This window comes from Muntiacus reevesi, chromosome X (assembly GCF_963930625.1).
Source record: "Muntiacus reevesi chromosome X, mMunRee1.1, whole genome shotgun sequence".
Taxonomy (NCBI): domain Eukaryota; kingdom Metazoa; phylum Chordata; class Mammalia; order Artiodactyla; family Cervidae; genus Muntiacus; species Muntiacus reevesi.
The window spans coordinates 103,043,929-103,068,423 of NC_089271.1; the positions used below are offsets into that span (position 1 = coordinate 103,043,929).

Sequence of the window (24,495 nt, forward strand, 5' to 3'; positions counted from 1 at the left end):
CTCTCAGCAGTAAAAGCAGGGACTCCTTAACACTGGACTGCCATGGAATCCTCACAACTCCTTTAGAATAAAGTCCGTGTTGCCCTCTGTGTTATCAGCAACCTAAGCCAGGTATGTGGGCTGCTGTCTTCAAGGCCACTGACAAGATGGAGATGATCATAGAGCTCTCTTGCCAAAATTCAGCAGTCTCTCCTTAAGTGTTCCCCTGCTTGGTATAATTTTTTTTTTATTAGATTCCAGAGTACCCAAAAAAGTTTATTCTGACAGTTTTCCCAGCTTATTTCTTGCTTTTGTGGGAGGGACAATTTTCAAGTTTCCTATTCAGCTATCTTTGCTGATGTCATTCATTACCATTTCCTTTCACACTTCTCAGCCTTTCCTAAAAATATTTTCTCAGCTTGAAAAGCAGAGAAAAAGGAACATTTTTCTATCACTGGAGTTATCAAAAGAAATGTAATGTTGATCTGAAGAATGTACTGTTGATCTAAAGAGCAGTTGCAAAAGTTTTTCAATACGGATACCATTAGCAAAATAACTTTTATCTACCTTAAAGGCGAGGAGGGCATGGCAACCCACTCCAGTATTCTTGCCCAGAGCATCTTATGGTCAGGGCAGACTGGCGGGCTACAGTCCACAGGGTCACAAAGAACCAGACACTATTGAAGTGACTTAGCACACACCTTAAAGACAACGTTCATCACATCATCTGCCTTGTAATTGTCAAACCCTCACTACCAGAGGCACTGTTTGAGAGCACAAGGTTTTGGAATAAGACCTTAGTTTGATTTCCAGCTCTTCTGCTGCTTAATAGTTATTGTGCCTTGGGTAACTCACTTAAATTGTCTAGGTCGGCTTCCTTATTTGTAAAATGGGGGCAATACACACTTCTAGAATCATGTGAAAGACTTCAAGAGATATTGAATGTGAGGGTACAGTGGATAATGATCCAACTGTCAATGCAGGGGACACGAGTTCAACCCCTGGTCAGGGAAAAGTCCACATGCTGCAGAGCAACTAAGCCCATGCACTACAACTTCTGAGCCCAAGAGCCACAAATACTGAAGCCAGCGCACCTAGATCCTGTCCTCCACAACAAGAGAAGCCACCACAATGAGAACCCTCTGCAATGAAGAGTAGCCCTGCTCTCCACAACTAGACAAAGCCTGGACAGCAAAAAGATACAGCACAGCCAAAAATAATAAAAGAAAATATTTTAAAAAGATATTTTGCATGCAAAATGCTTGACACTATTAGATATTTGTTAAATTTGGGTTATTTCATATTCCATTAACATATTACATTGTTGGATTTATCCTGGTTGTTTTCCTTCCAAAAAAAAAAAAAAATCACCATCTTCCTGCACAAGAAGAGCTTAGGTATCACCATATGCTTTTCAGAAGGCTTACCTTAAGCTGACTTTTAATAACAAGCACATTAATTTTACTTAGTTGTATGTCTATTTGGGGTGGCTCTGGGAGAAATTGTTAGGGATGGGGAGAGGGTGCTTAAAATCCTCCCAAATCCCCTTTCAGGCTCCTGAGTAATTTGCCGACACGTTAAAAATTTTGAAAAACCTAAGTGTCTAGACAAGGAAGGAAAAGTCCAATTCAACAATTTTTTTTTTTTTTTTCCAAACCGGCATCCCTTGGTATCCATCGGGTTCAGGCACGTGATGAGAGTACAGAGCATCAGCCAGAACACCCTGAAATGAGAGACAGTGGGAAGTCCGCTGTAGGTGGAAATGTCACATCAGCCCTTTCTCAGTGGCCTCGGGGGTGGTACCGACTGTAGGAGATCGCGTCCCTCTAATTCGACGCCTTAAGCGTCTCGGACAGACAACAGACTCCAGCGCGGACGTCACGCGGCTGGGGGGAGCGATTTGTCCACCCGGGCGGCTCCTCTTTCTGAAGCTGAAGCCCAAACAAAAGCCGAAGCGGAAGGCGGGGTGTGGGGGGTGGGTTGAGCTCTGCGGCGGGAGGCGTGTTGGTTGTCGCCGAGCCCTCTGGGAGTGGTAGTCCGCGACGGCGGGAGGTTTGACTGCGGCTGCCGGCTTGGTGCTCTCAGAACTCCATCCCCCGCCGGCCCCCGCGACCTAGGCCTTTGCCTTTTCCTGTCCAGGGGACTAAAAGCCTCGCTGTGGCAAGGTGAGAAGATTGGGGAAGGGGTGTACACCTTCCCGCCAAACGCTCTGAGTTTCTGGGCTTGGCCTGCTCAGGTAGAGCACGTTCCGGGTTTTGCAAACTCACCTCTGGGGAAGGAGCGGAGGGAAGAGGGGAGAAGCGGCCTGAACGACTGAGCTTGCATCGGAGCGGGCTGTCACTCGGGGAAGTTTCTTTGGGGAAACGCGTCGGAACGGTGGCTTCTTGCCCGTGGAGTCCTGTCCGGAGGGGCGGCGCGTGCTCCTGCAGGGTTCGGGTGCGAGCAAAGTAGGGGACTCAGTCCGTGGCTGGGAGAACTCGAGGGACTGTGGGGGTCGTGTCTGCCGAAGCCTTAAGGAAAAGGCAAAGTTACAGTGGGTGAAGACCCAGGTGAGAGGAGGGAGGTGGAGAATTGGGAGAATTATAGTAGTGGGAGTAGGAGACAGCTAGAGAGGGGAAGTAGTGGGTGGGTGGGTGGGGACCCCTTTGATGCCTTGAGCTCGGGCCGCAGATGGCGGTGGCGAGGGGTGGGGAGTGAGGGCCAGACCAGTAAGTCCGTCACTCTTCTCCCGGACCCCCACCCCCGGCTCGATTGTGAGAGCTAGTGCCCTGATAGTAGGTGGCTTGACATCTTCCTGTCTTAAAATAGCAGAGCTAGAAGGGGTCTTTGAGAGTTGCTATCAAGTGCGTTGAGACTTTCCAGATGAGGAAAGTCAGGCCCACCTAGATGAAGAAATTGAGTCGCTCACCACCAGACAACCAGTTATTGACTGAAACCTAATTTTCATGACTCTCAAGCCTTGCCTTAACCTATTGCTGCGATCAGTATATTAGCAAACTCTAACCTGTTCCCCCTTCTTTTATCTTTTTACTGGTGTTATATGCAAGGTAACCAGGCAACCCTTGAAGGCAAAGGCTTTAAACTTTTCAATGCATGGGTGCAAAGACGCTTCAATCCTTTCAGATTCTTTGCGACCCTATGGGGCTGTAACCCGCCAGGCTCCTCTCTCCATGGGATTCTGCAGACAAGAATGCTGGAGTGGGTTGTCATGCCCTTATCCAGGGACTCTTCCTGAACCAGGGATGGAACCAGCGTCTCTTCCCTCTCTTGCACTGTCGGGTGCATTCCTTACCACAAGGGCCATCTGGGAAGCCCTTAAACTTTCCAGTAGGTTAAAGAAACCTTGTTTTAACTTGAACAAAAATCTCCTTGCATCACAAACATCTACAAACTTCATGTGAAGATGACAGATAAGTAGCAAACTAAAATATCACCTATAGATTCTTTGACTGGAAGAAATTAAAGTTCAGCTTTCCCACGGTGTGCCCACTAGAGCTCTGAGAAACTTTAGCCTTAGATTTCTTCTCTCAATCTTAAATGCTGCATATCTCAGTTACATACGTAAAAGTAGTTACTGTTTATTGTGATTTTCATAATACCCTGAAAAGTTACAATAAAAGATAAACAGCATAGGAGGATGGGAATGCATGAATTACAAATTAAAATAATGATTTATAGTATTATTTTTTTAAAGGAGATATGACCATAAAAGTAAAAAAAAAATATCATTAATAGGTTAAAAACCCCTACCAGGCCAGCATTTTATAATACACTTAAATTTAAGTCCATTACCAGTATACCAGTATTCTTTCTTTTTTCCTCCCTAGACATAACTTTAGAGCATTTATAATAGTGTTCCCCAGTGTGGGAGGATAGGTTTTCTGGTACTACTGCATTGTTTTAACTGGTAATTTCTTTATTAAACCACATTCTCTCCCAGCACTGTCAAATTAACAGCTCTTGAAGGATTTGTTGATCCAACTGTCACATCAGAATTTAAATATTATAGCTCCTGTTGGTTGACCATTAAGCAATTCATAAGGAAGCGATTTGGATAAGTTCATTTCTGGACTTTATAGAAGTTATAGACTTACAATACATAGAAGAACATACATATACATAACAAAACTGCTTTCCCCAGGCTGGCTTTTTAATGGTATGGTTCCATTAGCTTTTTTTAAAAATATTTACTTATTTTGCTGCATCAGGTCTTAATTGCAGCATGTGGGATGCTCTAGTTGTGGCATATGGAATCTAATTCCATGACCAGATATTGAACCCACCAGGCCCCTTGCATTGGGAACACAGATTCTTAGCCACTGGATGAACGGGAAAGTCCCCCATTTGCTTTTATATTGGTGTACTGGATAGGTGCATAAACTATGACCAAGCTTGGCCCACTGCCAAATGTATGTACTTTTTATGTAGTTTTACTGGAACACAGCCATGCTTACTCATTTATATATTTTCTTTTGTGCTACAAGGTAAAGTTGAGTAGTTGCACAGACCATATGGCTGGCAAAGCCTAAAATATTTACTATCTGGCCATTTATAGGAAAAAAAATATCAACCTCCAGCCTGGTAAACTAAATATAAATGTAGTATCTAAAACTCTGCCATGTGCAGAAGTATTAGTTACTAGTAATTCTCACTCATAAATGCATGTATGGTGGGTTCATTATCCATTTCTTTGGGGGAAAAGCCAGTGCCTGTTAGCGCAGATTGTTGCTAGCATCTTGGCGTATGTATTGAGTTGGCCAAAAACTTCATTTGGTTGTTTTCTGTAAGATGCTGTAGTAGTGCTTTGTTGACTTTAACTTCATTTGAAACAGTTCTGTTAGATTGTATTGTAACAGCTGTCATATCAGTGAGCATTAAAAAAAATCATCAAAATTGATGACTTTTTGTGTAGCTATTTTAATATTGAAGAGGGAAGGAAAAAAGCAACATTTTTGGCATTTTATGCTTTCTTATTTCCTGAAAGGTAAAAAGGCAACTGAAACACAAGAATAGACTTGTGCAGTGTATGGAGAAGTTGGCATGACTAATCAAACGTGACAAAATGGTTTGTGGTTTGTGCTGGAGATTTCTTGCTTTCTTTTCTTTCTTTCTTTCTTTATGGCTATGCTAGGTCTTTGTTGCTGTGTGGGCTTTTCTCTAGTTGCGGAGAGGAGGGGCTACTGTCTAGTTGCAATGCATGGGCTTCTCATTGCAGTGGCTTCTCTCGTTGTGGAGCACAGGCTCTAGGGTGCACGGGCTTCAGTAGTAGTTGTGGCACATGGGCTCAGTGGTTGTGCCTCCCAGCCTTTAGAGCACAGTCTTGGTAATTGTGGCACATGGACTTAGTTGCCCAGTGGCACGGGGACTCTTCCCAGAGCAGGGGTCAAACCTGTGTCCCTGCATTGGCAGGTGGCGTCTGTAATCATTGAGCCATCAAGGAAGTACAGTACTGGAGATTACTTGCTGGGTGATGTTCCATGTTAAGGTAGACCAGTTGAAGTTGAGAGTGATCAAATCGAGACACTAATGAGAACAGTCAACTTTATATCATAAGGGAAATAGCCAACATGCTCAGAAAATCCAAATCCAGCATTGAAAATCATTTGCACCCGCTTGGTTGTATTAATTGCTTTGATGTTTGGGTTCCCTGTAAGTTAAGCAAAAAAACCTTGACCATATTTCTGCATTCAATTCTCTATTTAATGAAAATTCCATTTTTAAAACAAATTGTGATGGGCAATAAAAATTGGATACCTACCATACAGTAATGTGGAATGAAAGAGATCATGGGGCAAGTGAAATGGACTACCACCAACCACACCAAAGGTTGATCTCCATTCAGAGAACATGATGTTGTGTATATGGTGGGATTGGAAGGGAAGTGTCTACTATGAGCTCCTTCTGGAAAACAGAACTATTAATTCCAACAAGTGCTGCTCCCCATTTGACCAACTGAAAGTAGCACTCAAAGAAAAGAATCTGGTATTAGACAACAGAAAACACATAGTCTTCCATCAGGATAACACAAGACTGCATATTTCTCTGATGACCAGGCAAAATCTGTTACAGCTTGGCTGGGAAGGTCTGATTCATTCGCTGTATTCACCAGACACTGCATCTTCAGATTTCCATTTATTTCAGTCCTTCCAAAATTCTCTTAATGGAAAATTTCAATTCCCTGGAAGATTGTAAGAAGCACCTGAAACAGTTTCTTACTCAAAAAGATAAAAATCTTTGGGACGATGGAATTATAAAATTGCCCGAAAAATGTCAGAAGGTAGTGAAACAAAATGGTGAATGTTATTCAGTCACTAAGTTGTGTCCTACTGTTTGCAACCCCCTGGACCCCTGGACAGCAGCATGCCAGGCATCCCTGTTCTTCACTATTTCCCGGAGTTTCCTCAAGCTCATATCCATCGAGTCTGTGATGCCATCCAACCATCTCATCCTCTGCTGCCCCTTCTCCTGCCTTCAGGCTTTCCCAGCAACAGGGTCTTTTCTGTGATGAGTCAGCTGTTTGCATCAGGTGGCCAGAGTATTGGCACTTCAGCTTCAGCATCAGTCCTTTCAGTGAATGTTCAGGGTTGATTTCCTTTAGGATTGACTGGTTTGATCGCCTTCTTGTCCCAGGGACTCTCAAGAGTGTTCTCCAGCACCACAGTTGAAAGCATCAGTTCTTTGGTGCTCAGCCTTATCTATGATCTAACTCTCACATCTGTACCTGACTATTGTAAAAACCATAGCTTTGACTATATGGACCTTTGTTGGCCAAATGATGTCCCTGCTTTTTAATATGCTGTCTAGGTTTGTCATAGCTTTCCTTCCAAGGAACAAGCGCCTTAATTTTGTGGCTGCAGTCACAGTCCACAGTGATTTTGCAGCCCAAGGAAGTAATACCTGCTATTGCATCCACTTTTTCTCCATCTACTTGCCATGAAGTGATGAAACCAGATACCATGATCTTCGTTTTTTGAATGTTGAGTTTTCAGCTGGCTTTTTCATTTTCTTTTCACCCTCCTGAAGAGACTCTTCAGTTCCTCTTCACTTTCTGTCATTAGAGTAGTTTCATCTGCATATTGGTGAATATGTTGCAATCGGTGAATATGCTGTTCAATAAAGTTCTTGGTAAAAATGATGAAAACTGTATCTTCTGTTTTTGCTTTAGAACCGCAGGAACTTTTTGGCCAACCCAGTACTATAAATTAGCTTTCTCAAAGAATTGTGAAAGGAAGTTTCTGAACCTGGATTGGAAAGGACTGACATTCTTTGTAATATGGTGATGCTTGCGGTTAATACCTTTAATTTATTTTTTTCCCATTTATTTTTTGATTAGTTGGAGGCTAATTACTTTACAATGTTGTACTGGTTTTTGTCATACATTGAAAAGAATCAGCCATGGATTTACATGTATTCCGCATCCGGATCCCCCCTCCCACCTCCCTCTCTACCCGATCCCTCTGGGTCTTCCCGGTGCACCAGGCCCGAGCACTTGTCTCATGCATCCAACCTGGGCTGGTGATCTGTTTCACCCTAGATAATATACATGTTTCAAAGCTGTTCTCTTGAAACATCCCACCCTTGCCTTCTCCCACAGAGTCCAAAATTCTGTTCTGTACATCTGTGTCTCTTTTTCTGTTTTGCATATAGGGTTATCATTAGCATCTTTCTAAATTCCATATATATGTGTTAGTATACTGTATTGGTCTTTATCTTTCTGGCTTACTTCTCTCTATATAGTGGGCTCCAGTCTCATACATCTCATTGGAACTGATTGAAATGAATACCTTTTAAAAGACATTACAGGAGCTTCCTTTTGATGTTCTCTATGTTCTTTTTGTGGAGATAATGTTTCAGCATAGGTATTAGCAAGCCAGTTATTAATAAGCTGTTTTTGTCTTGAGGCCTCATACTAAAACCAATCTTAAATGATTAGGGGCTCATTATTAAATGACTTATCTTTGATGTTAATCTTGCATCTGGGACTTTGTTTTAAAGGTCAGAGGACTGAATGAAATAGAAGTGAGTATGTCTGTTTATGTCATTTTGTGTATTTAGTCTCCTGTAATAGTATTAGTCTATGACAAAAATAATGCTTTGGAATATTTAACAGTTTACTTAACCATTGATAGTACTGTCCTGTAATATTAGCTATGAAACTCCAGTTCACCTCTCAGCCTAATGCATCAGATTTTATGATATCTTATAGTTCTCATCAAGACTTTCAAAAAAGATATTAAATTTCCTTTGAGACAGCTTTCTGGGGGAATTTAAAGTTGAGGCAACTGAAAATTATCCATTTTCTTACAATTCTTCATATTTATTTGAATATTATTAAATCTCTGAAAGGCACTGGGAACTTTGGATTTGAACTTTGAATGCATTCATGATTTATTTTAAATCATTGAAATATCAGTTTTCTACTTGTTTGTAATAAAAGGCTAATTTGACAATGCAAATTTCAGGTTTGCTCAGGAAAAAAAATAGATGTTTGTGATTAAACTGGAACTTTTATGTCAATTCCTGAATATCCTTCATATTTTCCTCAACCCTGATTGCTACTTTTTATTAAGGCTGACTGAAATTTAAGAACCTTTTTAGATTTTCCTCTTTTCTGGTTTCCTAACATTCAATAATCAGTGAAAGTATCATCTCTGGGAGTTCAAAGAATCCTGTTTGTAAATTCAGCCACATCCTGGTGTAGTTTAGGAACCAATACAGTGGAGAGCATTGGTTAGCAAAGTAAGTGAGAACCATGTAAGTGTAAGCATGTATTTCCACCATTGTTTAAGCAGGTAACTTTTTCCCTACTCTGACTTGGTTATTGACTTTTCATCTGTTTCACTGCTACTATAAGGATTATTGCTGTCTAGGGAAATACCTACGGCTTCCCTGGTGACTCAGACGGTAAATATTCTGCCTGCAATGCAGGAGACTCAGGTTGGATCCTGGATTGGGATGATCCCCTGGAGAAGAAAATGGCTACCTACTCTAGTATTCTTGCCTGGAGAATTCCATGGGCAGAGGAACCTGGTGCGCTCTAATACATGGGGTCACAAAGAGTCAGATATGTCCATGGGGTCACAAAGAGTCAGATATAGTAAGGAAATGCCTAGGGTTTCCCTGGTAGCTCAGATAGTAAAGAATCTGCCTTCAACATAAGAGACCCAGGTTCGATACCTGAATTGGGATGATCCCGTGGAGAAGAGAATGGCTACCCACTCCAGTCTTCTTGCCTGGAGAATTCCATGGACAGAGGAGCCTGCTGTGCTATAGTCCACAGGGTCACAAAGAGTCAGATATGATTGAGTGACTACCACCTACTTACTTACTAAGGAAATATCTAGAGTTTCCCAGGTGTCTCAGTGGTTAAGAATCCGCCTGCCAATGCAGGAGACCCAGGTTCAGCCCCTTGGCCGGGAAGATCCCTTGAAGAAGGAAATGGCAAACCACTCCAATATTCTTGCCTGGGAAATCGCATGAACAGAGGAGCCTAACGGACTACTGTCCACTGGGTCACAAAGAAGTCAGACCCAACTTAGCAAATAAACAACAAAGTGTTCCATTGTACATATACCACACCTTCTTTATCCATTCATTCATCTGTTGATGGACACTTAGGTTGCTTCCATGTCTTGACAGTTTTAAGTAATGCTGCTCTAACCATTGAGGTACCTGTATCTTTTTGAATTAAGGTTTTCATTTTTTTTTTTTCAGATATATACCCAGAAGAGGAGTTGATGAGTCATATGGTAGTTTTATTTTTAGTTTTTCTGAGAAATAGTCATACTGTTTTCCACAGTGGTTACACCAATTTACATTCCCAGCAACAGTGCATAAGTGTTCCCTTATATCGGCATACTCACCAAGACTTGTTATTTCTTACCTTTTTGATGATAACCATTCTAATGGGTGTGAGGTGATATCTAATTGTGGTTTTCAATTTCCCTGATGATTAATGATGTTGAGCATCTTTTCTTGTGCTTGTTGGCCATCTGTATGTCTTCTTTATAAAATGTCTATTCAGGTCTTCCGCCCATTTTTAAATTGGGCGGAATTTTTAAATTGTTTGATTTTTTCGTTGAGTTGTATGAGCTGTTTCTATATTTTGAGTTTTGACCCCTTATCAGTCATACCATTAGCAAATATTTTCTCCCATTTAGTACGCTGTCTGTTTTGTCACTGGTTCCTTCGTGTTATGCAAGAACTTTTAAGTCTGATTAGGTCATATTTATTTTTGCTTTTATTTCCTTTGCTTTAGCATTTGTTGTTCAGTTGCTCAGCCATGTCCAACTCTCTGTGACCCCATGGACTGCAGCACGCCAGGCTTCCCTGTCCTTCACCATCTCCCGGAGTTTGCTCAAACTCATGTCCATTAATTCAGTGATGCCATCCAGCTGTCTTGTCCTCTGTCATCCCCTTCTCCTTGCTTTAGCACACAGATAAAAAAAAAATACTGCTGTGATTTATGTTAGCATGTTCTGCTTATGTTTTCCTCTAGGAGTTCTTATGGTTTCCAGTCTTATATTAGGTCTTTAGTCCATGTTGAGTTTATTTTTGTATTTGGTGTGAGAAAATGTTCTAATTTCATTCTTTTACATGTAGTTGTCCAGTTTTCTGAGCACCACTTTTTGAAAAAAACTCTTTTCTCCATTGTGTATTCCTGCCTCCTTTGTCATAGATTCATTGACTGTGAGTGCATAGGTCTGTTTCTGTGCTTTCTATCCTCTTTAATTGATCTGTTTGTCTGTGTTTGTGCCTATGTCATAGTTGTAATTTTTATTATTATTTGTTTTTGTAGCTTTGTCGTATAGTCTGAAGTCAAAGAACATTATTCTTTTAACTCTGTTCTCTTTCTCAAGATTATTTTAGCTATTCAGGGTCTTTTGTATTTCCATACAAATTTTAAAATAATTTTTCTATAGTTCTGTGAGAAAGGCCCTTGGTATTTTAATAGTGATTGCATTGAATCTGTAGATTACCTTGGGTAGTATGGTCATTTTAGCAGTATTAATTCCAACCCACGAACATGGTATATCTTTTCATCTATTTGTGTCATTTTCAATCCCTTTGATCAGTGTCTTATAGTTTTCCAAGTACAGGTCTCTTGCCTCCTTAGATAAGTTCATTTCTAGATTTTTTATTCTTTTTTGATGCAGTGGTACATGGACTTATTTTCCTAATTTCTTTTTTGAGTAATTCATTATTAGGGTGTGGAATTAACAACAGGTTTCTGTATATTAATTTTGTATACTGCAACTTTACTGAATTCATCAATGACATCTGGTGGTTTTCTGGTGGCAGTGTAGGATTTTCTGTGTATAATGGAGATTCCGTTATAGGTTACTATCCTTTTTCCCTTAGCTACTTTTAAAATTTTTTCTTCGTGATTCACTGCTGACAGTTTTTTGTTGTTATTTTTTATGGCTTTATTGGGTTTTCATTGCTGCATGGGCTTTCTCTAGCTGCAGCAAGCATGAACTGCTCTCTAGTTGTGGTACAAGGGCTTCTCATCACTGTGGCATGCATGCCTGGGCACATGGGCTTCAGTAGTTGTGGCTCCCAGGATTTAGAGCACAGTCTCAATAGTTGTGGTGCATGGGCTCAGTAGCTCTTTGGCATGTAGGATCTTCCTGGATCAGGGATGGAACCCATGTCTCATGCACTGGCAGATGGATCATTTACCACTGAGCCACCAGGGAAACCCCTTTTGACAGTTTTAATATGATGTGTCTTTTTTTTTTTTTTTCTTTTTTTTTTTTTTTTTTCCATTTATTTATTTATTTATTTATTTATTTTTTTTTAATATTATTTTATTAGTTGGAGGCCAATCACTTTACAACATTTCAGTGGGTTTTGTCATACATTGACATGAATCAGCCATATAGTTACATGTATTCCCCATCCCGATCCCCCCTCCCACCTCCCTCCCCACCCGACTCCTCAGGGTCCTCCCAGTGCACCAGGCCCGAGCACCTGACTCATGTATCCCACCTGGGCTGGTGGTCCGTTTCACCATAGATAATATACATGCTGTTCTTTCAAAACATCCCACCCTCACGTTCTCCCCCAGAGTTCAAAAGTCTGTTCTGTATTTCTGTGTCTCTTTTTCTGTTTTGCATATAGGGTTATCGCCACCATCTATCTAAATTCCGTATATATGTGTTAGTATACTGTAATGTTCTTTATCTTTCTGACTTACTTCACTCTGTATAATGGGCTCCAGTTTCATCCATCTCATTAGAACTGATTCAAATGAATTCTTTTTAACGGCTGAGTAATATTCCATGGTGTATATGTACCACAGCTTCCTTATCCATTCATCTGCTGATGGGCATCTAGGTTGCTTCCATGTCCTGGCTATTATAAACAGTGCTGCGATGAACATTGGGGTGCACGTGTCTCTTTCAGATCTGGATTCCTCAGTGTGTATGCCCAGAAGTGGTATTGCTGGGTCATATAGAGAAGTTCTTTTTGCATTGAGGTAATTAGGTGTTCTCCTAGCTTCATAGACTTGTATATCCAGTTCTTACCACAGGCTTGGGAAATTCTCAGCTATTATTTCTTTAAATAAACTCTGTCCCCTTCTCTCTTTTCTGGAAAACCCAACGTCCTAATGTTGTCCTTCCTAAAAGAATCAGTCAGCTCTTGTAGAATTTTCTGATTTAAAAAAATATCTTATTTTCTTCCTCTACTACTGGTATTCTTTCTCGATTTCTATCTTCAAACTTGCGAATTCTGTCTTTTATCCAGTCTGCTCTACTTCCGTTGCTTTGTAATTCATTCTTCGTTTCATTTATTGAATTCTTCAGCTCTAGAATTTTCAGTTAGTTCTATTTTACAGTTTAAATCTCTTTGTTAAAGTATTACTTCTGCTCATTAATTTTATTCCTGAGCTCATTGAATCTGCCTTTTTGTGTTTTCTTGTACTTTGTGGAGCTTCTTCATGACAAATATTTTGAATCTGTTTCAATTAGGTCACAATATTTCATTACTTTACATTTAGTTTTTGGAGAATTGTCATTTTGTAGTGCAGTGTTCGGAGAAGGCAATGGCAACCCACTCCAGTACTCTTGCCTGGAAAATCCCAAGGACGGAGGAGCCTGGGAGGCTGCAGTCCATGGGGTCGTGAAGAGTCGGACACGACTGAGTGAATTCACTTTCACTTTTTACTTTCATGCATTGGAGATGGAAATGGCAACCCACTCCAGTGTTCTTGCCTGGAGAATCCCAGGGACGGGGGAGCCTGGTGGGCTGCCATCTATGGGGTCACACAGAGTCGGACACGACTGAAGCGACTTAGCAACAGCAGCAGCGCAGTGTTACTATGGTTCACGGTGCCTAATGAACTGTTTCTCCACAGACAAATTTCAAGTGGCAAACACCTTTTGGCTTGATTATAACAGATTCAATAGATTAGAAGTTAGAGGCCTTTCTTCTCTTTTCCAGTAAGTGGTGCACAATCTTTTGATTTCTCCTACCTGAACTACCTGTAGTTATATTTGAATCTTCACTCTCCATCCTCCATCCCTTCTGTTGGCAGTGTTACCCTGGGCACTCATTATTGCTTCTTGTGCCTCCAGGGTTGCTGGTGCCTTGCCTTCTGCTCTAGCCAGGATGGTGGTCCCTTACTTCATATCCAGGATCTCCTGAATTACAGGCTCTGACATTGCAGGGGGAGGGAGAAGAGAGCGGCACCTATGCTGGGTGAAGTGTTGTAAGGTTCTCTGTCTTGGCCTCTGTGTTCATGGCGGCTTCTGAGGCAGGAGTCGTGTGCCCACCTCCCCTGGTGCTATCCAGTCTTTTGGGGCTGCAGTCTCAGCTGCTAAGCTGGAGGGCTAGGACTACAGGCACCACCATCACTCTTCTCTTGGTCTCTCCCTCCCTCAGTTTCCCCCTCTTCTAAATATTCTATCTAGTCTGCTCACTCTTAGATGTACAGATGTGTGGAATTCTCCAGCATCCTAGTGTGTTGGGTGGAGGCACTTTTGTTATGTTATAGATGTTTTACTGGTTGTCCTTTGAAAGGAACAGATAAAGGTAGCTTTTGTTCTACCATGTTGCCAGCACCCTCTCTTCAACTTTCAAATACATCCATTGAGTTTTAAATTTTGGCTATTATGTTTAGTTTCATTATTTTTTTTCTTTGTTGTTATTTATCTGGGCCTAAGTGTTCACTCTAGTCCTTTTCAAGCATGCTGTTAATTTTTGAAAATATCCACATTTCCTTTATTTGTTTAAAGGTAGGAAGCATAATTGTTTTATAATTTTATTCTGATAATAAGAATGTGGTTGAAGCCTTAGTGAAGCTGTTTCTTCTGGTTCTCACTAATAGCATTTTGTTTCTTTATATATTGGTTTATATTTGACAGTGTAGTGTTCATTGTTCTTGAAGAATTGTTTGCAAGCCTTTTGTGAGGCCTAGGATCAGTGTTTTCTGGATCCTCAAGGAAAAGATTTACATTTGCTTCAGCCAATTAACTATAAGCTCTACCAAGCAAGTAACCTGAAATTATGTTCATAGCTTTAAGTGTTCTTTGATCACCTTGCAAATCCATGAGGTACAGTTTGTAGTGTATAAGATTTCCCTCTACACAGACACACACACAGAAACATACAAACACACACACAGGCTGTGGTCAGTGTCAAGAAAACTTGTTTGCAATTCTCTTGTGAGGGAGTGAGGCACTTTTTAGTTCAGTTCAGTCGCTCAGTTGTGTCCGACTCTTTCTGACACCATGGACTTCAGCACACCAGGCCTCCCTGTCCATCACCAACTCCTGGAGTTTACCCAAACCCATGTGCATTGAACTAGTGATGCCATCCAACCATCTCATCCTCTGTCCTCCCCTTCTCCTGCCTTCAAACTTTCCCAGCATCAGGGTCTTTTCAAATGAGTCAGCTCTTCACATCAGATGGCCAAAATATCAGAGTTTCAGCTTCAACATGAGTCCTTCCAATGAACAGCCAGGACTGGTCTCCTTTAGGATGGACTGGTTGAATCTCCTTGTAGTCCAAGTGACTCGCAAGAGTCGTCTCCAACATCACAGTTCGAAAGCATCCGTTCTTCGGAACTCAGCTTTCTTTATAGTCCAACTCTCACATTCATACATGACCACTGGAAAAACCATATTCTTGACTAGACGGACCTTTGTTGGCAAAGTAATGTCTCTGCTTTATAATATGCTATCTAAGTTAGTCAGAACTTTCCTTCCAAGGAGTAAGCATCTTTTAATTTCATGACTGCAGTCACCATCTGCAGTGATTTTGGAGCCCAAGAAAATAAAGTCAGCCTCCGTTTCCACTGTTTCCCCATCTATTTACCGTGAAGTGATGGGACCAAGATGCCATGATCTTCGTTTTCTGAGTGTTGAGCTTTAAGCCAACATTTTCACTCTCCTCTTTCACTTTCATAAAACGGCTCTTCAGTTCTTCTTCACTTTCTGCCATAAGGGTGGTGTCATCTGCGTATCTGAGGATTTTGCTATTTCTCCCGGCAGTCTTGATTTCACCTTGTGCTTCATCCAGCCCAGCGTTTCTCATGATGTACTCTGAATAGAGGTTAAATAAGAAAGGTGACATTATACAGGCTTGATGTATTCCTTTTACTATTTGGAAGAAGTCTGTTGTTCCATGTCCAGTTCTAACTGTTGCTTCCTGACCTGTATACAGATTTCTCAGGAGACAGGTCAGGTGGTCTGGTATTCCTATCTCTTGAAGACTTTTCCACAGTTTATTGTGCTCCACACAGTCAAAGGCTTTGGTGTAGTCAATAAAGCAGAAATAGATGTTTTTTCTGGAATTCTTTTGCTTTTTTGATGATCCAGTGAATGTTGGCAATTTGATCTCTGGTTCCTCTGCCTTTTCAAAAACCAGCTTGAACATCTGGAAGTTCACGGTTCACATATTGTTGAAGCCTGACTTGGACAATTTTGAGCATTACTTTGCTAGCGTGTGAGTTGAGTGCAGTTGTTTAGTAGTTTGAGCATTCTTTGGCATTGCCTTTCTTTGGAATTTCTTCCTGTTAACTCCTAATCTGATGGTGAAGCGCTCTGTAGTCACAGCTGTATTGAAAATAGGGATGGGGGTGATATGTTATACACATTCCTTGCTTTGGATGAATTTTGGTGTTTGTCTTTTATTTCCCTGCGATTCCACAAGATGTTGAAAACCCCAGCACAGTTTCTCCTGGCACAGCAAATACCTTCAGAACGGAACCAACTTGTTCGAGCTACTTACTTTCTAGGTTCCTTAAATTCACTTACAAATGGTCTGCTTTTCCTTACTATTTAAAAATTTTTTTTTTTATATTTTCCCCAGTATTTTCAGTTGTTTTCGTCAGGAAAATGAGCCCAAATAGCCTAATCTGTTTTATTACTGGAAATGGATTGCCTTGCTTCTTTTTTTATTAAGCTGGAAAATAAGTAGTAACTTCTTTTCAACTTAGCAAATTTCTGATGATATAAGTATTTTAGACATATATCTCATTAAGATATCTTCAGCAAATTCCTGTGTTTTTTATTTCTTGTACATGCAAATGTATTACCTATCAGTAGTAAAATAATTCTTATATTAAACTTTATATTATTTCTCTTTTCTGATTTATTACAGGACTGATTTCTTTAGTGCTTAGAGTCTGAGAAAAATGGCAAATATGGATAGTGATCCTAGGCATCTTCCCATCCCTGAGGGAGATCATGAAATAAATCCTGGACCTATGAATATCCAGTTTGATTCATCAGATATAAGATCTAAAAGGTAAGTGTTTAAAATAAAACATTTGTTTCAAAATTAAGACTTTTATTTATTAAAATAGAACTCATTATAACCAAATATATAGAGATTTTAGAATAAAATATCTAATTTCTTAAAGGATCTGTATGTTTGTATATAAAAGAGAATATACATGAATGCATTTTCTCACTTATATTTGCCTTTTTAGACTAAACTCCGTTATCTCTGTCAGGCATGGCTGAAGTAACTTTTATGAAGTAATGTGCATGTAACTCATTTAACAAATACATATTGATTGTCTGATCTGTGCAACGTATTACATGAAGTCAGGCTTCCCCAGTGGCTCAGTGTTAAAGAATCTACCTGGCAATGTAGGAGATGTAGGTTCGATCCCTGGGCTGGGAAGATCTCCTGGAGGAGGAAATGGCAACCCACTCAAGTATTCTTGCCTGGAGAATTCCATGGACAGAGGATCCTGACCTGCTACATTCCATGGGGAGGAAAGAGTCGAACACGACTGAGCAACTTCACTTCACTTCACTTCTCGCAGCTGTACATGATGACTGGGAAAACCATAGCTTTGACTAGAAGGACCTCTGTCAGTAAACTGATATCTCTTCTTTTTACTATGCTGTCTAGATTTGTCACAGCTTTCTTTCAAGGAGCAAGCGTCTTTTAATTTCATGACTGCAGTCACAGTCCACAGTGATTTTGGAGCCCAAGAAAACAAAGTCTGTCACTGTTTATGTTGTTTGCCCATCTATTTGCCATGAAGTGATGGGACTGGATGCCATGATCTTAGTTTTTTGAATGCTGAGTTTTAGGTCAGCTTGTTCACTCTCCTCTTGCACCTTCATCAAGTGGCTCTTTACTTTCTCCTGGCTTTCTGCCCATGGAGTGGTGTCATTTCCATGCTGTGCTGTGCTTAGTCACTCAGTCATCTCTGACTCTTTGCGACCCTATGGATTGCAGCCTGCCAGGCTCCTCTGGCCTTGGGGATTCTCCAGGCAAGAATACCAGAGTGGGTCTCCATGCCCTCCTCCAGGGGAACTTCCCAACCCAGGAATCGAACCCATGTCTGCCTCATTGCAGGCGGAATCTTTACAGTCCGAGCCACCATGGAAGCCTGTCATTTGCATATCTGAGGTTATTGATATTTCTCCCAGCACTCTTGATTCCAGCGTGAGTTTCATCCAGCCCAGCACTTTGTGTGATGTACTCTGCATATGTTAAACAAGCAGGGTGACAATATACAGCCTTGATGTACCCCTTTCCCAATTTGGAACCAGTTCCTTGTTCCATGTCTGGTTTTAAGTGTTGCTTTTTGATCTGCATAAAGGTTTCTCAAGAGGCAAGTTTGGTGGTCTGGTATTCTCATCTCTTTCAGAATTTTCCACAGTTCTTTGTGATCCAAACAGTCAAAGGCTTTAGTGTAGTCAATGAAATAGAAGTAGATGTTTTTTGGGAACTCTCTTGCTTTTTCTAGGCCCCAACGGAGGTAGGCAATTTGATCTCTGGTTCCTCTGCCTTTTCTAAATCCAGCTTGTACATGGGGAAGTTCTCAGTTCACATACTGTTGAAGCTGAGGTTGGATAATTTTGGGCACGATCTTGCTAGCATAGGAAATGAGTGCAATTGTGTGGGCAGTTTGAATATTCTTTAGCATTGCCCTTCTATGGGAGTGGAATGAAAACTGACCTTTTCCAGTCTGGTGGCCACTGCTGAGTTTTCCCAATTTGCTGGCATATTGAGTGCAACACTTTCACGGCACCATCTTTTAGGATTTGAAATAGTTCTGCTGGAATTCCATCACCTCCACTAGCTTTGTTCATAGTAAAGCTTCCTAAGGCCCACTTAACCTCACACCCCAGAATGTCTGACTCTAGGTGAGTGAGCACACCATCGTGGTTATCTGGTGTATAAAGACCTTTTTTGTACAGTTCTTTTGTGTATTCTTGCCACCTCTTTTAATCTCTTCTGCTTCTGTTAGGTCCATACCTTTTCTGTTCTTTATTGTGCCCATCTTTGCATGAATTGTTCCCTTGGTATCTCTAATTTTCTTGAAGAGATCTCTAGTCTTTCCCATTCTGTTGTTTTCCTCTATTTCTTTGCACTGTTCCCTTAAGAAAGTCTTCTTATTTCTCCTTGCTCTTCTTTGGAATTCTGCATTCAGATGGGTATATCTTTCCTTTTCTCCTTTGCCCTTCTCTTCTCTTCTTTGCTCAGCTATTTGTGAAGACTCCTCAGACACCTGTTTGCCTTCTTGCGTTTAATTCTCTTGGGGATGGTTTTGGTCACTGTCTTCTGTACAGGGTTACAAATCTGTGATGGTAGTTCTTCAGGCAATCTGCCTATCAGATCTAATCCCTTGAGTCTATTTCTCACTTGCACTGTATAATCATTAGGGATTTGATTTGGGTCACACTTGAATGGTCTAGTGGTTTTCCCTACTTTCTTCAACTCAAGTCTGAATTTTGCAATAAGAAGTTCATGATCTCAGCCACAGTCAGCCCCTGGTCTTGTTTTTGCTGACTATATAGCGTTTCTCCATCTTCAGCTGGAAAGAATATAATCAATCTTTTTTTGGTATTGACCATCTGGTGATGTCCATGTGCAGAGTCATGTCTTGTGTTGTTGGAAGAGGGTGTTTGCTATGACCCATGCATTCTGGCAAAACTCAGTTAAAGTTTGCCTTGCTTCCTTTTAGACTCCAAGGCCAAACTTGCTTGTTACTCCATGTATCACTTGGCTTCCTACATTTGCATTTCAATTCCCTATGATGGAAAGGACATCTTTTTTTGTGTGTTAGTTCTAGGCTTCCCTGTTGACTCAGAGGGTAAAGCGTCTGCCTACAATGCAGGAGACCCGGGTTCAATCCCTGGGTTGGAAAGATCTCCTGGAGAAGGAAATGGCAACCCACTGCAGTTTTCTTGCCTGGAAAATCCCATGGATGGAAGAGCCTGGTAGGCTACAGTCCATGGGGTCGCAAAGAGTCAGACAAGACTGAGCGACTTCACTTTCACTTTTAATTTTTCTAGAAGGTCTTCGAGGTCTCCATAGAACTGTTCAGCTTTGGCTTCTTTGGCATCAGTGGCTGGGGCACAGACTTGGATTACTGTGATAGCAAATGGTTTGCCTTGGAAATGAACCAAGATCATTAAGTCACTTTTGAGATTGCACCCAAGTACTGCATTTGAGACTCTAATGGCACCTATAAAGGCTACTCCACTTCTTCTAAGAGATACTTGCCCACTTTAATAGATATCATGGTCATCTGAACTAAGTTTGCCCATTGCCATCCACTTTAATTCACTGATACATAAAATGTTGATGTTCACTTTAGACATCTCCTGTTTGACCACTTCCAATTTACCTTGATTCATGGACCTAACATTCCAGGTTCCTATACAATAGTATTCCTATACAATGATATTACAGCATCAAACTTTACTTTCACCACCAGACACAGCCACACTGCCTGGTGTTTCTGCTTTGGCTCAGCCTCTTCATTCTTTCTGGAGCTATTCCTCCACTCTTTTCCAGAAGCATGTTGGGCACCTACCAACCTGGGGAGTTCGTCTTTTAGTGTCATACATTTTTACCTTTTCATACTGTTCATGGTGTTCTCAGGGCATGAATGCTGAAGTGATTTTCCATGCCCTTCTCCAGTAGACCACATTTATCAGAACTCTCCACCATGACTCATTCATCTTGGGTGACACTACATGGCATGGCTCATAGTTTCATTAAGTCACACAAAACTGTGATCCATGTGATCAATTAGCTTAGTTTTGCGCGATTGTGGTTTTCATTCTCTCTGCCCTCTGATGACTGAGGATAAGAGGCATGTGCAAGCTTCCTGGTGGATGGGCCTGTCCATGGGGAAAACTGGGTCTTGCTCTGGTGGGCAAGGACATGCTCAGTAAATCTTTAATCCAATTTTCTGCTGATGAGTGGGGCTGTGTTCCTACCCTGTATTTTGACCTGGGACCAAACTATGATTGGCATAATGGCAACCTCCTTCAAGAGGATTTGTGCCAGCATGCTATGCTTCCCAGGACTGCTGCTGTAAGTGGCCCTAACCCCACAGCATGTCGTTGTTGACCCAGGCTTCCACTGGATACTCCCGAACACTCACAGGCAAGTCTGGCTCAGTCTCTTGTGGGACCACTGCTCCTTTCTCCTGGGTCCTGGTGCACAAAGGTTTTGTTTCTGCCCTCTGAGAGTCTCTGTTTTCCCAGTTCTGTGGAAGTTCTGTAATGACATCTCACCGATGTTCAAAGTCAGTTTCCCTGGAGATTCTCAATCCCTTTTGTCAGATTCCCAAGTTGGGAAGTCTATTGTGGGGCTTAGAGCTTTCTCAGGAGTGCCAGAACTTCTTCGGTGTAATTGCTCTCCAGTTTGTGGATCGCCCGCCTGGCAGCCCTATAGCGGGGTTAATGGCGACCTCCTCCAAGAGGACTTCTGGCACAAACAAAATAAAGCAGCTATGGAAGTACCTAGGTGATGCTATGGTGTGATTTCAGACAAGTCCTTGTATTGTTAAGAACGTGAGTTTTCTGAGCTGTGCCAGACTCAAAATGCCATCAACCATTCAGCAGCAATCACATTTTTAAAGGTCTTTAGTTGTAAATGTTATATGTTTAGACAAAGAAATTTCTCTGGACCATATGTTGGGAAAAAAAAATGAGTTTTTCTCTATCCCTTTCCTGAGAACAAAGAAGATAAAGAGAACAGTGAGCAGGCCTGAACATTCCTAGTTTCTTTTTACTTTAACTGTTCTGATCTCTGCATGTCTGTAACTGTTTTCTGCCCCCTAACTCTACAGGAGCTACACTTCACACCTATTTTTCTTCGATTCTATGCTAAATATATCCTATATCTGGTTATTACCCTTACAACACCCTTCCCCTTGTAGTTACATATCAGATAGTAGGCCACTGAGTCACTGAACTGCCAGGCTCAATGGATGTGTTACTGAGCCAGTCTATGACTGACTTTGAAGCAATGCAAGAGAAAGGAATCAAGATCCTAACACCTTTGTTCCTCATCAGTGACTCCTGACTTGGAGCCCTTAGATTATATAAGCCCCTAGATTCCTCATAGACAGGGGGCTCTTTTTGAGGCATGAGCCTACTTTGTTCTCCTCTCTGCTGGCTGAGAATTAAAGCCACCTTTCTACTGCCTGCCCACTCTATCTTTGTGTTTTTTGTTTAACTTCGGTGGGCAGAGAAGGCCAAGATTTTGACCAGCAACATGATGGAACTTGCCTGAACACGTGCACATGTAACCTTGGGCTCCGTGATGGCCGTGACCTTCGTGAGGATCAGGTATCAGACAAGAGACAGTGGGAGGACAAGGACAGTGGGAGACTTCTTCACAAAATCTGGCTAAGATATGCACAATGCACCACCGTTCACCTTCAAGGCGGATTCTGAGCTGTGTGAATTCAGCTTCAGAGCAATTTTTATGGCCTTGGGGCCTCACCACCTAGGAGAGCCACTCCATCAGTTTAAGAGTCCATCTGCCAGTTTCAAAAAAGTTCCCCATTAAAATCCTACAGGAAGGCTAAGAGTGGTTGAAGAGGAAAAGTTAAAATTTTACATGACCTCCTTCTCCTTCTGCCTCTGTAACTCAGCTTGGCCCTTTCAAAGTCTCGATCACATAGGTCACATAGCCTCAGAAAGTGGGGACATGCACCACTAGGAAGTGGAGTTTATTTCACTCACCCTTGTCCTGCTGTTTGCGATCGTCCAGTCCCTGCAAACCTGCTTAATCATTCCTGTCCAGGTCAGGCATCCCCATCACTGTTCCCAGGCACGCAAAACCACTAGGTTTAAACCAGCCTATTAACAGCTAGTGTTGCCCACTACAGTCTGTCTATAAAAACTCTGTAATCCCTTTGTTTGGGGCTCAGAGCTTGGAGTGTTAAATCCTCTGTGCCCGCTGGCATAATAAACCTGAGTTCTCCAACTCTCTGAACATGGTGCTTGGTTTCTCGAGTACTGGTTTCTGTAACATGTCTGGAGGCTCCAGTGAGATTCCAACTACGCTGGCCACTTCAGACACCAGACGGTTGGCTCGGCTGTGCTGGAGCAAAGGAACCCCAAGATGATAGAGGAGGCACGCCACCTGACGGTATTCTAGGTTCTCCTTTGGAAAGGTGTTCCGACTCTTCGGACGGCCGAACCCCAACTGAACTCATTGGAGGGACAGACCAACTCACCAGGAATGATCACAGGATAAGATAAGGCCCTGGGGCCGGTCCCCAAGCACGAACCTATCCCAATGGCTAGAAGAGGAGACTGATCACCTCCTTGGGCTCCCAGAAAGGAAGCATCAGATAGGGAGACCTGGGGACTTGGGAAGAAGGGAGGCATTGTATTAGCCTCTGAATGATTGTGAGTGTGTGATTGCTGATTGAAAAGAAACTTGAAAGAAACTTTTGGAAACTACAAAACCAATTCTTTTTGCATGTGCAATTAAGAACAACTAGCTTGTTAAAAGACCTGCCCAGGGAAAAGCTTGAAGTTAACCCTTTCCATGTCCTTGAAATATACAGTCAGCTGTGCCTGAGACCTCAGCCTTGGGCAAATTAGAACTTCAAATGGAAGGGAAAAAGGGGGGGATGTCAAAGAGATACTTTAAATCTCAAATAGAAAACTATAATATCTCACTCAATCTGTCTGTCTGGATTTATGTATGTCTCAGTGTATGTCTTTTTTCTGATAGTATTGTTGAAATTGTAGTTCTAATTTAATTGCCCTAAAGAAAAATAAGTGTTTAAAAACCAAAGAATTCTAAATACAAAAAAAAAAAAAACTAAAAAAAAATTTGAGATTCATGTGAACTGGGAAATATTCAATATTAAATATCTAGTATCAATGTTTGTTTGCGAATCTAATAAGAAAGTAGGATGTGTGTTTTAAATAAAGAAGATATAAAAAATAAAATTACCTTTTATAAAGGGAAAAGAAAGTAGGTCTGACTTGCAGGTGGCTATTACAGAAAGTGATTAAAAGGTTTGTGGAAGGTGGACCCTGTAAAAATGTTTTGTGCATGGTTGGGACTAAGTTTAAAATAAATATAATTAAGGTTTACCTAAATGAGTTTAAATTAAGCTGGTGCAAAGACTTAAATTTGGCCTTTCTCTCTGTTAAGAAGACATACTTTCTTCAGATGTTGAACTGCTTTTAATAATAGATTTAAGTTCCTTTACCTCTTAATTGATCTCTTCTATATTAACCTTTGAAATCTTTTGTTAAATTTGGCTAAGTAAATAATTATTATTTCACAGTAACTTACATGGTCCTGCCTGATTATGATAAACCTTTTGATATTTATCGGCAAAACTTCCTAAATAACTTGACTTCTAGCTAACTTTGGGATGCTTCAGAGGGCCCCTGAGACACCCCAAAGAGTTATTAAGCTACCTGGGTTCCCTGGACATGTTAAATTACATGGGAAGTGCTGTTAAAGGGGTGAAAAATTCTTTACAGGTTATACTGTATGGCTGATATTACTAATATAGATATCCTAAAATTGTGTGAAATTCATATAGATCTGATATGCCCTGATAAAATATTGTCAATTATAATTCTAGTTCTCATATTAAAGTGTTATGACCAGGTTTCTTTGTCAATTGCAATAAAATCAGATTTTAAACATGGCTTCTATGATTTTACTCTCATGCCTTTAGAAGAATACAGCTAGTTCCTCAAGATTTATGGAGAAGACTTTATCAGATTAAACAGATAAACACATTTTGTTATTAACAGGAAGGTG

General features: G+C 41.1%; 1 long non-coding RNA gene across 3 annotated transcripts in view; it reads left to right on the top strand.

The window, feature by feature from the left end:
- The first annotated feature begins 2,061 nt into the window (after positions 1 to 2,061).
- LOC136154150 (uncharacterized) overlaps positions 2,062 to 24,495 on the top strand; it is a 36,087-nt gene continuing 13,653 nt past the window's right edge. For 2 of the 3 annotated variants that reach the window (XR_010660487.1, XR_010660488.1), the window contains exons 1-2: positions 2,062 to 2,144; positions 16,588 to 16,734. This is a non-coding gene — a long non-coding RNA (uncharacterized lncRNA). Of the gene's footprint in view, positions 2,145 to 16,587; positions 16,735 to 17,085; positions 17,473 to 24,495 lie in introns of those variants that run through there. The other variant, XR_010660486.1, reaches the window with a different exon arrangement.